This window comes from Acomys minous (assembly GCF_964271855.1).
Source record: "Acomys minous genome assembly, chromosome: 3".
In the NCBI taxonomy this organism is placed as follows: Eukaryota; Metazoa; Chordata; class Mammalia; order Rodentia; family Muridae; genus Acomys; species Acomys minous.
Window position 1 is genome coordinate 52212277 of NC_140485.1, and position 11442 is coordinate 52223718.

An 11442-nucleotide genomic window follows, 5' to 3' on the forward strand; every position below is an offset into this window, starting at 1 on the left:
ACTAATAACAAAACCAAAAATAAAACTCTCTTCACATTTAGTTTTGAAGAACATTCCTTACAATTTAGTAATATCTGAAACCTTTTTTTTTCCCTCATAATGATATCCCTACATGTTTTAAGCTTAACCTAAGACTGTGGCAACAGGCTCCCTTAATCACAAGATGCTAAGCTAATGATCCTGTGGAAAAAAATACTGAACAATTTAACACATAAAAACATATGAAGTTGAAAAATATGACTGTTTTTATTGTCTTTTCAGAATTAATATAAAAATAGATTATTCTAGAATAAAATGAAAACAAACCTTTTATTAGCAAATGCAACTTGGCAACTGATTTATAGTTTGGAAATAAAACATATGTCTAAATTTTTAAAACTGGTGAATAACATATTGCAAGCATATAACATACTTCATCATGCTTATGTGAATCTTTTTTTTTAAGGAGACAGGAAACAAAATTTCATAAAGACTATGTTATCCTTAAGGTTATCCTGTTTAAATTTTTGTAAACTAGGAGTATTTTGATGAAGGCCAGTTGGTCACAATTCTGGGTCTGTAATTCAGAAACATGTTTTAAAAGGAGAGAGAAAAAAAAAGCAAAATAAACATTTTAACACTTACCCTGTGATGCTGTTTTTTTAAAGCAGTTATTTTCTCCTTCCAATAAATTATTGACAATTTCTCAATTCTAAAGTGAGGAATTTCTAATTCCTTGATATTTTTACTTAGGAGTACAACTATTTAAACATTTGAAAACTCTTATTTTGAGAACAATTTAAATTCTTGATATTTGACCAAATACTGGCATTTGCAGTATTAAAAGAAATGTCAGTTTAATTATTTAAAAATTTTTTTCCATAAAAATGAAAAATTATGAATAGGGGCTTTGTTGCTCAAGATTTTCTTTAAATTTAAAGAAACAAATTGAATTTTAAAATTGTTTTGCAGTTTTAATCTGTTTGCAAGACAGAACAGAAGTACAGATACTATTTAAGAGCATTTTCTAAGATCTAAAAGCAATCCACAGTAAACATTACAATTTTCAATCATTTTAGTTAAGCTCCTTTCAGATTTGTAATGCAAAATAGCAAAAATTTTACTTTCAATACCAGCCAGTTAGGTGATTTGGTCTTTAATTCCTCAGACGTCTATCTTTTTTTGGAATATGAAACTTCTATTTAAGAATTTGTTTCTAAACACCAAACATAGACTGAGGCTTTGTCACATTGATTTGAAGATTTATATTAAAAATAATGCTGCATCTTGACTTTTACATATAAATAAATGAACCAGGAATAAGAAAAAGAAACCAAGTAGCACATTCAATTTTTCTTTCTTTCTTTCTTTCTTTCTTTCTTCTTCTTTTTTTTTTTTTAAGTTCTAAAACAATGATTTCAGGAAAAAGGAATTTTAAAAACCTACCTGAATCCCATAGTATCTTAAATAATACTTTCAAAGAAAAGCAATAATATTCTCTATAAACTTCCCATTTTGTCAAATCTTACATTGAACTAAAAGAGCTACGGCCAGTTATAATTTTGATCCACAATATAATTAAACATAGGTGATGATCATAGTCTACTAAACTATTTATTTTATGTAGAATAAATGTTATACATCCTATGGGGTTAGCTGAGGGAGAGAGAGAGGAGAGGGAGAGTAGCATTACATGAGAAAGAGAAAGTATTACAGAAAGATTTAAACCAAAGGGCATTTTAATACAGTTCTTTAAACCTCCCAATCCATAATTAAATAGCTGCATTTTCTTTACTTAATTAATCTCACAATTTTGAAAGTTAGGGAGGGGTCAGCTTGGTTCTAGAAGCTGGCAAAAGGCTACATGAGTCAGCTCTACCTACCTGATGGTCACAAACATCCAATTGTCAGGCACTGTACGAGCAGCAGAGCCCTGTGTGTTGCTGAAATTTCACCCAAACAAGCTGACACTGAAAAGACACAGTGATTGCTTTTGTACTAATAATATACACATTAATATTCTGACATTAAAGAAAGTGTTAAATATGAGTCCTGCTGTCGTCTGAATTCCTTATCTACCTCTCTCAGGTACCTTTTGATTTAAATAAAAATAGTAATTACAGTGAACTACATTTAAGAAAATAATTTTTTAACTTGTATACAATTGTATACAAAAGTACATTAAAAATAAATATTTTAAAACATACCAATTTTAGATACAAAAGTTTATGAGTTAAAAATAAAAGAAGCATGATTTAACAAAATTATTACAGTGCTACTTTATTAAAAGGTCCAAGAGATGAAAATTAAAATGGAAGTTTGCTATTTTACTACCACTTAAAGTTAGGCATTCACTGGATATTAAAAATACTCTATAAAAGATGATGTTAGGTCTATGGCCATATAATTTTTAATTAACTTTCAAAAACATCCTAATATATAGAAATCTGTCCTTGCTCTCTTCTAGTAGTATGGTAATATAAATGAGAGCTTACAGTTGTAGTTTTCATAAAATAGATCTTCAAGTAGCTAAAAAGATATTTTTCCAGATCCTGATCAAAGAATTCTTGCCTAATGCTGAGCTTTAAAATCTTGACCACTGTGAATAAATCTTTTCAAAGTTTTGATTTTGAGTAATATTATAAATCTTTTACATCTTAATATTACTGGAAAGAATTAAAATGCACTGGGAAAATTCCTTTTTTTTTTTTTTTTACTTTTAATATAAGTAGTAATTTGATTTTTTAAACTCTCAGTAGCAGTCCATGAATTTTTGTCTTTGATATTTTAGACCATGATTTTTTTTTACAAAATGTATCTAAGAAACCTAAAGCTATACCTTAACATGTTTTATTTCATACCAAATAAAATAAATATCACTAAATAATGACTTTTTTTTAATTGTTAGAAAAATTTACCTACATTTAGTGAAACTTACTTTTCCCTTATAAACAAACTTTTTCTTTACTTTCTACTTCTTCCTGGCTTCCTGTGCCTTGTTTTTCACTCAAAGAAAAACAGTTCATTTAAGCAACACCGATGACTCTGTTGTCAGTCTTGTTTGGCAGTGCCCAACTCTACCTCTTTTACTCTCCAGCTATTACTCAAAACAAAAAAAAAATTTTTTTAAAGCAAAAGTAAAAACAAAAACCTCTGAGCCCCACACATTAAACCCTCTGGACTTGATTCCTTTTTTCTGTCATCTAATGATTGTTCATTTTAAGCAGCATTTTTACTTCTCAAGATTTGCCGGGCATTCAGATGATTGTTGTGTTTGCTCACAACTTACAGACAGAAAAAATAAGCAGCAATCCAAAAGGATTTTGATTAGATATAGATGTTAAAAGTGGCCAAGAAGACCACATACTTGGGGCTCCTGACAATGACTCTGCCGTAGTGCAGCACTGGCTGGGTGAACGCTGGTCTGCAGGGCTGTGCTATCTTCCTAGACCTTTGCATCAACAAAGCATGAAGGAGACTATGAAAATCCCATAATAAAACCCATTCTCCTGTATGCTAACTTAAAATTCTAATAAAAATAAATATACATCTTTTTTAAAAACCTGCATCACAAAAACAGGCAAAAAAAAAAAAAAGAAAGAAATCAACCTGCTTTCCTATACTTAGGGTTTGATGTATTTATTCTAATAATTTCTGTAGCTAAACTGTGATATACATTATGCTTCTGACCTAGCTATCCCAAGCCTCTCTTACGAAGCTTAACAATATCAAAACATCATAATATCCACCACAAATGTTGACATTATTGTTAGTTGTGCTTAAAATTTAAAAAGAAAATCAGTTTTAGCTGAGCATGGTGGCTTCTGCCTGCAGTCCCTGTACTGAAGAACCTGACGCAGGATAATCAGCCTTAGAGACCAGCATGGGCTGCAGAGCAAGTTCTATCTCAAAAACAAAAGTCCATACCATTAAAAAAAAGTTAAAATTAAAAAAAAATAGTGCTTTCCAGTTTGAGAATCTCACCTAAGTGATTTTCGGTCGAGCATTTACATTTACTCAGTGTCATCTGTCTGCTCAGTCTAAAGCATCATTGGATGGAAAGAGTGCAAAATTCAAAATGGTCCTGGCACCGGCTGATGATGGACCCAACTTTACTGAGCCTCTGTGTTTGTTTGTCATTAGTGCAAAGCAGTAAGTGGCCAGACACGATCCCTTCCATCTTTATATTCTTGCTGGCAGATGTGGAAGTTCACTTACCCAAAGATAGTCCTTTCTGAAAAGCATTCTTGTTCCTTTATCTACACAATATGGAAAGAAAAACAACAACAACTCCTTACAATGGCTGGGTCTCTTTGCATTGATCAAAGCGAGCCCATAGGCAAAATAAAATGTTTTTTATAGTTACCACTGTTTTCCGATGACCAGTTGTCAAGTGATTCTGATTGGGTCCTATGAAGGCTTGGTATACAAGGTGGGGCCACTCCTGTATTCTTTTTTGTGACAACAGTATGTTGTCCAGGAGTGGATCTTTAAACAGCTATTATGATGTTCTTGTTTGCCCTAGGTATTTGTTTTGTTTTCTCTGCTTCTAACTTTTAATTTAGTCAATGGCTCTAACCACATCACAGGTGCTGTGGACTAGCTGGCCTAGAATTTTCCAGTGGTTGGTGGAAAACCTTTGGCTTGTCCCGTTTGTGGACTGATTGCGTCTGCCTGGTAAAGTCCCCTCCTCACTATATTGAACATAGACTTGCTTAGCCCCAGGCTCACTGCACTTTAACTGTCGCCCCATTTAGTGAATTACTAGTGAGTGCAGCTTCCATTATCTATTTCATGGCCAAAAAGAAAACCTGAAAGATTAGACTTTGAGACATGGGAAAAACAAAAACAAAAACAAACCCATGATGTCTGGTTTGGAAAAAAATTTATAAATCAGTATGGTCTCTGTTCTTCTTAACTGTTAGTCAGGGGGAAGGCACCATTAAAATCATGGTTTTCTTTGAGGCCAGCCTGGTCTACAAAGAGAGTTCCAGGACAGTCAAGGCTATACACAGAGAAACCCTGCCTCAAAAAACCAAAAATCAAAAACAAAAACAAAAACAAATTCATGGTTTTCAAAGTAACCATTTATGTTTACTTTGATTTCCAATCTCAATTTTTTTGGGTTTTTTGTTTATTGAGATACTAAAGAAAAATAATTCAACAAATTGACAGTGCAAACAGAGGTGCTAGTTTGTCAATGGAGCTGGTCATTCCTGGTGGAGTCCTTTCTTCACCGAGCATGATTATGTGTACTGTTTTTACATCAGCTGACACAGCATCCAACTCCATGTCAGGAGACCCAGCTTCGCTTCTGTGTCTGCCAGGGGCTCCTGGTTTAACTTTCTATACTAACTTCTTTATTTAGAACACAGCATCAGTGCTCTATCTACCCTCACCCAGACAGTTAGTCATCCTGTCCCGTGAGGTGACACGTGGGTAAACATTTTGGAAAGGTAAAATTGTAGTCTGTAGGTAAACAAGCCGGAAGGGAAGGCAAAAGTGCTGGATCCTCAGTTTGTTCATTATGCGACTCTGGGCCAATCATTTCCTTTCTCTGGACCCCAGAGTTTTTAGTTACCAAATATCAAAATCTAATGTGATGATACTTAAGACTCCTTGCAGCTTGGAAGGCCTGTCTTTTGGGCTGCGGGTGGATGTTAGGACAAGCCTCTGGTGCTGTCAAATGGGGCTTTCTGTCTGAATCCAGGTGTATGCTGCTCATCTCTATTTGCTCCTCGGGTGGCTGGCTTCTTGATGATGTTGTCCCTGGAAGGGACTTCAGAGCATGACAAGATAAAGTACCTTTAGGTATCTAAGAGTCACTCTTTTTTTTTTTTTTTGAGACAGGGTTTCTCTGTGTAGCCTTGGCTGTTCTAGACTCACTTTGTAGACCAGGCTGGCCTCGAACTCACAGCGATCCGCCTGCCTCTGCTTCCCGAGTGCTGGGATTAAAGGCGTGCACCACCACGCCCAGCCCTAAGAGTCACTCTTATCTTAATGGCTAACAATAAGGAATGCTAGCACAGACGACACTGTACTGGGAGGGTAGATAGCTACTGCCCTCAACTTCTGAGTACCGGGGCAGTTCATCATCTTCCAAGAACCTAACTGTGTGGTTTTTGTCATGGGAGGGTGAAAAGGATGCAGGGTTGCGGTAGCTAACTTTGTGCTGCCTTCTTTAACGTATCATCTCATTTTAAATGCCTTTAAAAGGAATCTTTATTTTATTTTGAGAGTCTCAGATAGCTCAGGACTGCCACCAAGTTACTGTGTCACAGAAAATGACCTTAAATTTCTTCTTGCTTTTTCTCTTAAAAATTTAAATTTTCTAGCTGGGCGTGATGGCACACGCCTTTAATCCCAGCACTCGGGAGGCAAAGGTAGGCAGGTGGCTATGAGTTCGAGGCCAGCCTGGTCTACAAAGCAAGTCCAGGACAGCCAAGGCTACACAGAGAGACCCTGTCTTGAAAAACCAATAAATAAATATAAAAATAAAAAAAATTAATTTCTCATAGAAAGTTGGAGCTGTTGATTGCTTGTGTATATGACTTAGACTCATAAAGAGGTTAAAGTTTGGTGTCATGAGAAAACTGGTGCTGATTGTTTAGCCAGAAAGGTGGGGTGGGGGTGGGGGAATCTGCAAGGTCTCCTGAGCAAATTTAGTTTGGGCAGAAAGAGCGAGCTCTTGGGTGCCTCTTTTTAAGATAGCTCTAAGTTAGTGAAGCATCTTTTAAATATTCCCCTCAAAATTCCTAAAGGGATCTTCTAATTCATCCTGAGCACTGTTAATCCTGTGGCCTCCAGCAGGAAAAGTAGAGACTGTCATGGTTAATCCTCGGGCTAAGGTCCTAAATCAGGAGGGTAAAAGGAGGAGGAGAAAGAGAAGAAGGAGGATGAGGAAGAATAAAACATCAGGTTCTCTAACTGCCTTCTATTATTTTTTTTCTTTCTTTGGCCTAAACATATCGTTCAGCTGTTACAATGGGCTACAGCAGAAAGGCTTTAGTTTTGACTTGACTAAGGGTCTGGTTCGTTTGTTTGTTTTTGTTTTGTTTATTTGTTTGGTTTGGTTTCGGTTATGCACTGGCCAACTTTCATTTCCCACTGGAAGTGCCCTGCTCTTTCCACTCCCGTCCCTCTGATCTGATCACAGCTGTGTCAGTGATGACACAGGAAGGCAGTTTGTTATCACCTGTCAGTGTGTGAGAAACGTAGGGGAACACGCTTGGTGTTTGGGACAAATTTCCAGATTCACTCTCTTTCTCTGAAAAGTTGTCAGAAAGTACACTTCTTGGTTAAGTGTATAGGTCAGTTTTTAGAGTGCTTGCCTAGCATGCATGAAGCTCTGGGTTCCATACCCAGCACCACAAAACCAGGTATAACAATGCACGTCTCTAGCCTCAGCACTTTGGGAGGTAAAGGCACAAAGATCAGAAGTTCAAGATCATCCTCAGCTTCCACAGGGAGTCTAAAGCTAGCTCGAGCTACACCAGATTCTGTCTCAGAAAACAAAGGTACAATTCTGCCTTTTCAATTGGACAGTTATTCTTGCTTGCCCCTGGTTTATACTTTGGCAATTCCCTCTTTTGAGATCTGTGTTGAATGTTTAAAAAGACAATCCAAAAATCTATGTGAGGTTGGTAAGTCATTTAACCTCCCCTGTCCTCACTGATAGAGGACATGAACTGAGTTAGATGCTCTGTGAAGATGCCTTTCCCTTTAGGACAGATGCAGCTACTGCTGGGCATGTGGAGACCGCCAGTAAGTGTCTAGTAGATGAGGAAGCGATCCCATTGGCATTCTAATTCCTCGAGGGTAGCATGCCAGCAAAGGATATCACAGCAAAGCAGTTTAGACTGTGAGTTTCATCTTTAGAGGCAACTTAAAAAAAAAATACCCCCATCGTGTGTGTGTGTGTGTGTGTGTGTGTGTGTGTGTGTGTGTGTATGTGTGTGTCTGGGCTGTTTCTTGTGGCTGTTATTGAGTGGTGACAGGCATCATTAGACTGATCATCTGTGCAGGGATGAATGCACAGCCCATCTGTCCATCTACTCACCTGTCAGGAGGCCCTACTGTCAATGTCATGATCAAGGTGGACTTCTTAGATATTATGTCATCAGGGATCTTGAATGGGTCTTTTTTTCACTCCTGGTTTGCTTGTCATTGTCCCGCCTTCAGGTTTTATTCAGGAAAGTACCCAACAATGAACTTAGTTATTAATTTTTTTCTGGAATATTCTTTGTGACTCAAGGAAAATACTCGGGACTACTTAAAATTCTAGTTACCCTGTCCTTCTGTCTCATTTTGAGGGTAGTTTAATTTGACTCTATACATTCTTTTTTTTGCAGATAAATTATTTATAGCAATATAAGCATTTCCATATATTTATTTTTGTATATATCATTTAGGCATGTTGGTGTGTTAGTTGGAAGAAGTATACATATCTGAGAGTTGAAGAATGTACTCAATTCCCAGGCCATCTGTAAAATTGTTTTAACCCAAACTTTTATTATAGATGCCTTGTTTTTAAAATGTTTTAAAGTACTGTTGCTTTTATTACAATAGGATAAGGAGGTACTTCTTAATACGTTCCCTCAAAAAGTTTTATCAAATATAAACAAATATTAAATTTGTTCCCTTGACTCATCGATCCTATGTAGTCACCCTTTTAGAACAAGCTCATAAGATGGTCTTGTGGATTCTTGAAGAAGGGGAATGACCCAGGTAGAGGTGAGAAGAATGCCATTTACTGTTTCAAGCAATGTTCCTACCCTAAATGACATGGAAGAAAAGCCTTCGAGATAGCATCAAGTGTAGACATGGCAAAGCTCTTGTTTGAGGTTAAAAAAAAATTAACTCATATATAAAAGACTGTTGCACCTCATAAAATGAAACAAGAGCAAAGGGGAGAAAAATCACAGATGAGGAGAAAGAGCAATCTTTAGCTTATGTTTATGCATCTATTTTGTTTGCTTGTCTTTCGAGACAGGGTCTCCCTATGTAGCCCTGGCCACCTTGGGACTTACTATGTAGACCAGACTGGCCTTGAACTCACAAAGATCCACCTGCCTTTGCCACCTGAGTGCTGAGATTAAAGGTGTATGCCACCATGCCAGCCTATGCCTCTGTTTTCTACAAAAGGGTAAGAGAAATCTTTTATTCAAGTAGCTATACTGATCACTACTTAAACCTTATAGCTCTAATCCTACGTAACTTCTACCCAACTTTGAAATAACCTAATTATTTTATCACCGTGGAGTATAAGAATACCACTTTTTACGAATTAGCTAAATGAGTGAAGGTAATGTGAATTTAAAACAAACCTGAGATTCAATGAATTTGACTCTGTATACCATCCTTATGTGTTCTGTAATTTGATCACATAGACCATTACTGACGTGTTAGGGAAACAGCCCCATGTAAAGCCATGGGACTCTACTTAAGTTCTGTGGTCCTTTTTTCTGCTCTCTTTGCTCCTTGGTGAACACTGGTTATCGAAGGAGACGATCTACCTGAGATAGCAGTTTCTTTTGTTGATTTCTTGTCCGTGTTTGGCTTGAGGGCAGCAGACGTAAGTGCATGACAGGCTGATGTGAGGGGTGGCAGGGCACATACTCAGAGCACAGCCTTGGGGGTGCTGACAGCTAGCGGACTGAACTAGCGCCTACCGTAGAGCTGGTTTCTGGGTACTTCGCTGACAACAGAATGGATGCTGACGAACTGTGTTGAGGAACCCGGGTTCTGAGAGGAGACACTGGAGCATGGCCCAGGGATTAGAGAAGTATTGTTAATTGAGTAGGTATAATGATGGAATTGTGGTTATGTAGGAAAAGATCCTTATTTTTTTACCATATGCAAAATATAATTTGAGAGGAAAATGTGATGTCTGTAATTTCCTTCAGAGTATTTTAGTTTAAAAAAAAAAACCCAATGGGGCAAATATTCACAAGTGGTAATTACTAACTAGAGGTGATGTATGCCTGGGTGCTGATTATCCCATTCCTACTTCATTTGAAAATGTCTGTAATAAACAGTGAGAAATACTAAAAACCTTGGGAAAATACTACATGTACCTATAAAATCTCATTAGGATGAGATGTTATGTGCATTTATATAGATTTAAAGTTTCTCTGGACTCATGAGCAGGGCTTTAGTTCTTAGGAGACTAGTAACTTATAAGTGGGTATATAATGGAAATCCTGTATAAAAAGACTATTCGTTTTATTTTTATTGCATTTAAAAATTATTGATAGATTTAAATATTGGGGAAAAGCATGATAACCCAAAATGAAAAAGAAACAAACCAAAAACAGAAAAATAAGAATCATTTATCTTTACTGAGTTAAATGCTGAAAGACTTTGGAGTTCTGATACCACGCTATGTGAGGATGGTAGATTCACAGATGAGGACTTTAGAGGGAAACGAGAATAGCCAGCCGTGTACGGTGGCATTCCTGAAATCATAGCACCCTGGAGGCTGAGACAGCAGGATCATCGTGCGTTTGAAGGCCGTCTGGGCTAGAGTGAGACCCTGCCTCAAAAGAAAGAAAGAAGGACATAAAAAAAAAGGGAAGGAGGGAGGGAGAAAAGAAGGGAGAGAGGGAAGGAAAATAGCCAATGTCATGGAACAAATTCGATGACAGTCTAAAGTGGTCACATAGCTATGAAAAGAGAGAGTCTATGATGACTTGGCTTCTAACATTGTTTGAATTACCAGAGCAATGTGTTTTAAAAAGTGCTTCTCCTGTGTTTTGAATAGTTACTTTTATGGCAGCTGTGTTCTAAGTCACAGAGTTGTATTGTGTGTGTGTGTGTGTGTGTGTGTGTGTGTGTGTGTGTATTGTGTATAAGTGTGTGTGTGTATGTGTGTGCGTGTGCGTGTGTGACTGCCATGAAGACACAGAAAGAAAAACACTTCCAGAAGGGACAAGTTATTTGGGGTGATATTCAGGTGCACAGTCCTGATCCAGTGGTGCTGATTTCCTTGCTGTATCACGATGCTACCAGTATTTACAAAATTAAAAGTATGAGAAGCGAGTACGTAGCTCAATTGTACAGTCACTAGGAGGTAAGGGGTTACCTGCATAAACCCCAAGGCAGGTGGGGATCCATCCAAGCTTTGCTTCTGTTTACCCAGGGAAGAAGGTGTGTTTTCCTGGACATCTGTTTACTTTTCAGCTAATAAATATAAAATGAACTTACTCTGAAGTAGCTTGTCACAAACTCAGCACCAGTTTTGAAAAGACTTTAAACTTGCCCTCAACATGGGGTGCTAGAAAAGCGAATGATAGAACCGCATCGTTGATTTCTTGAAAATTGCCTTTCAACAAGAGAAGTGTAGTTTTGTGGCTAAAAGCCCTGGACTAAGAAACAGAAGATAGGGGATGTGTTTGTTTGTTTGTTTGTTTGTTTTTTCAAGACGGGGCTTCTTGTAGCCCTGGCTGTTCTGGACTCACTACA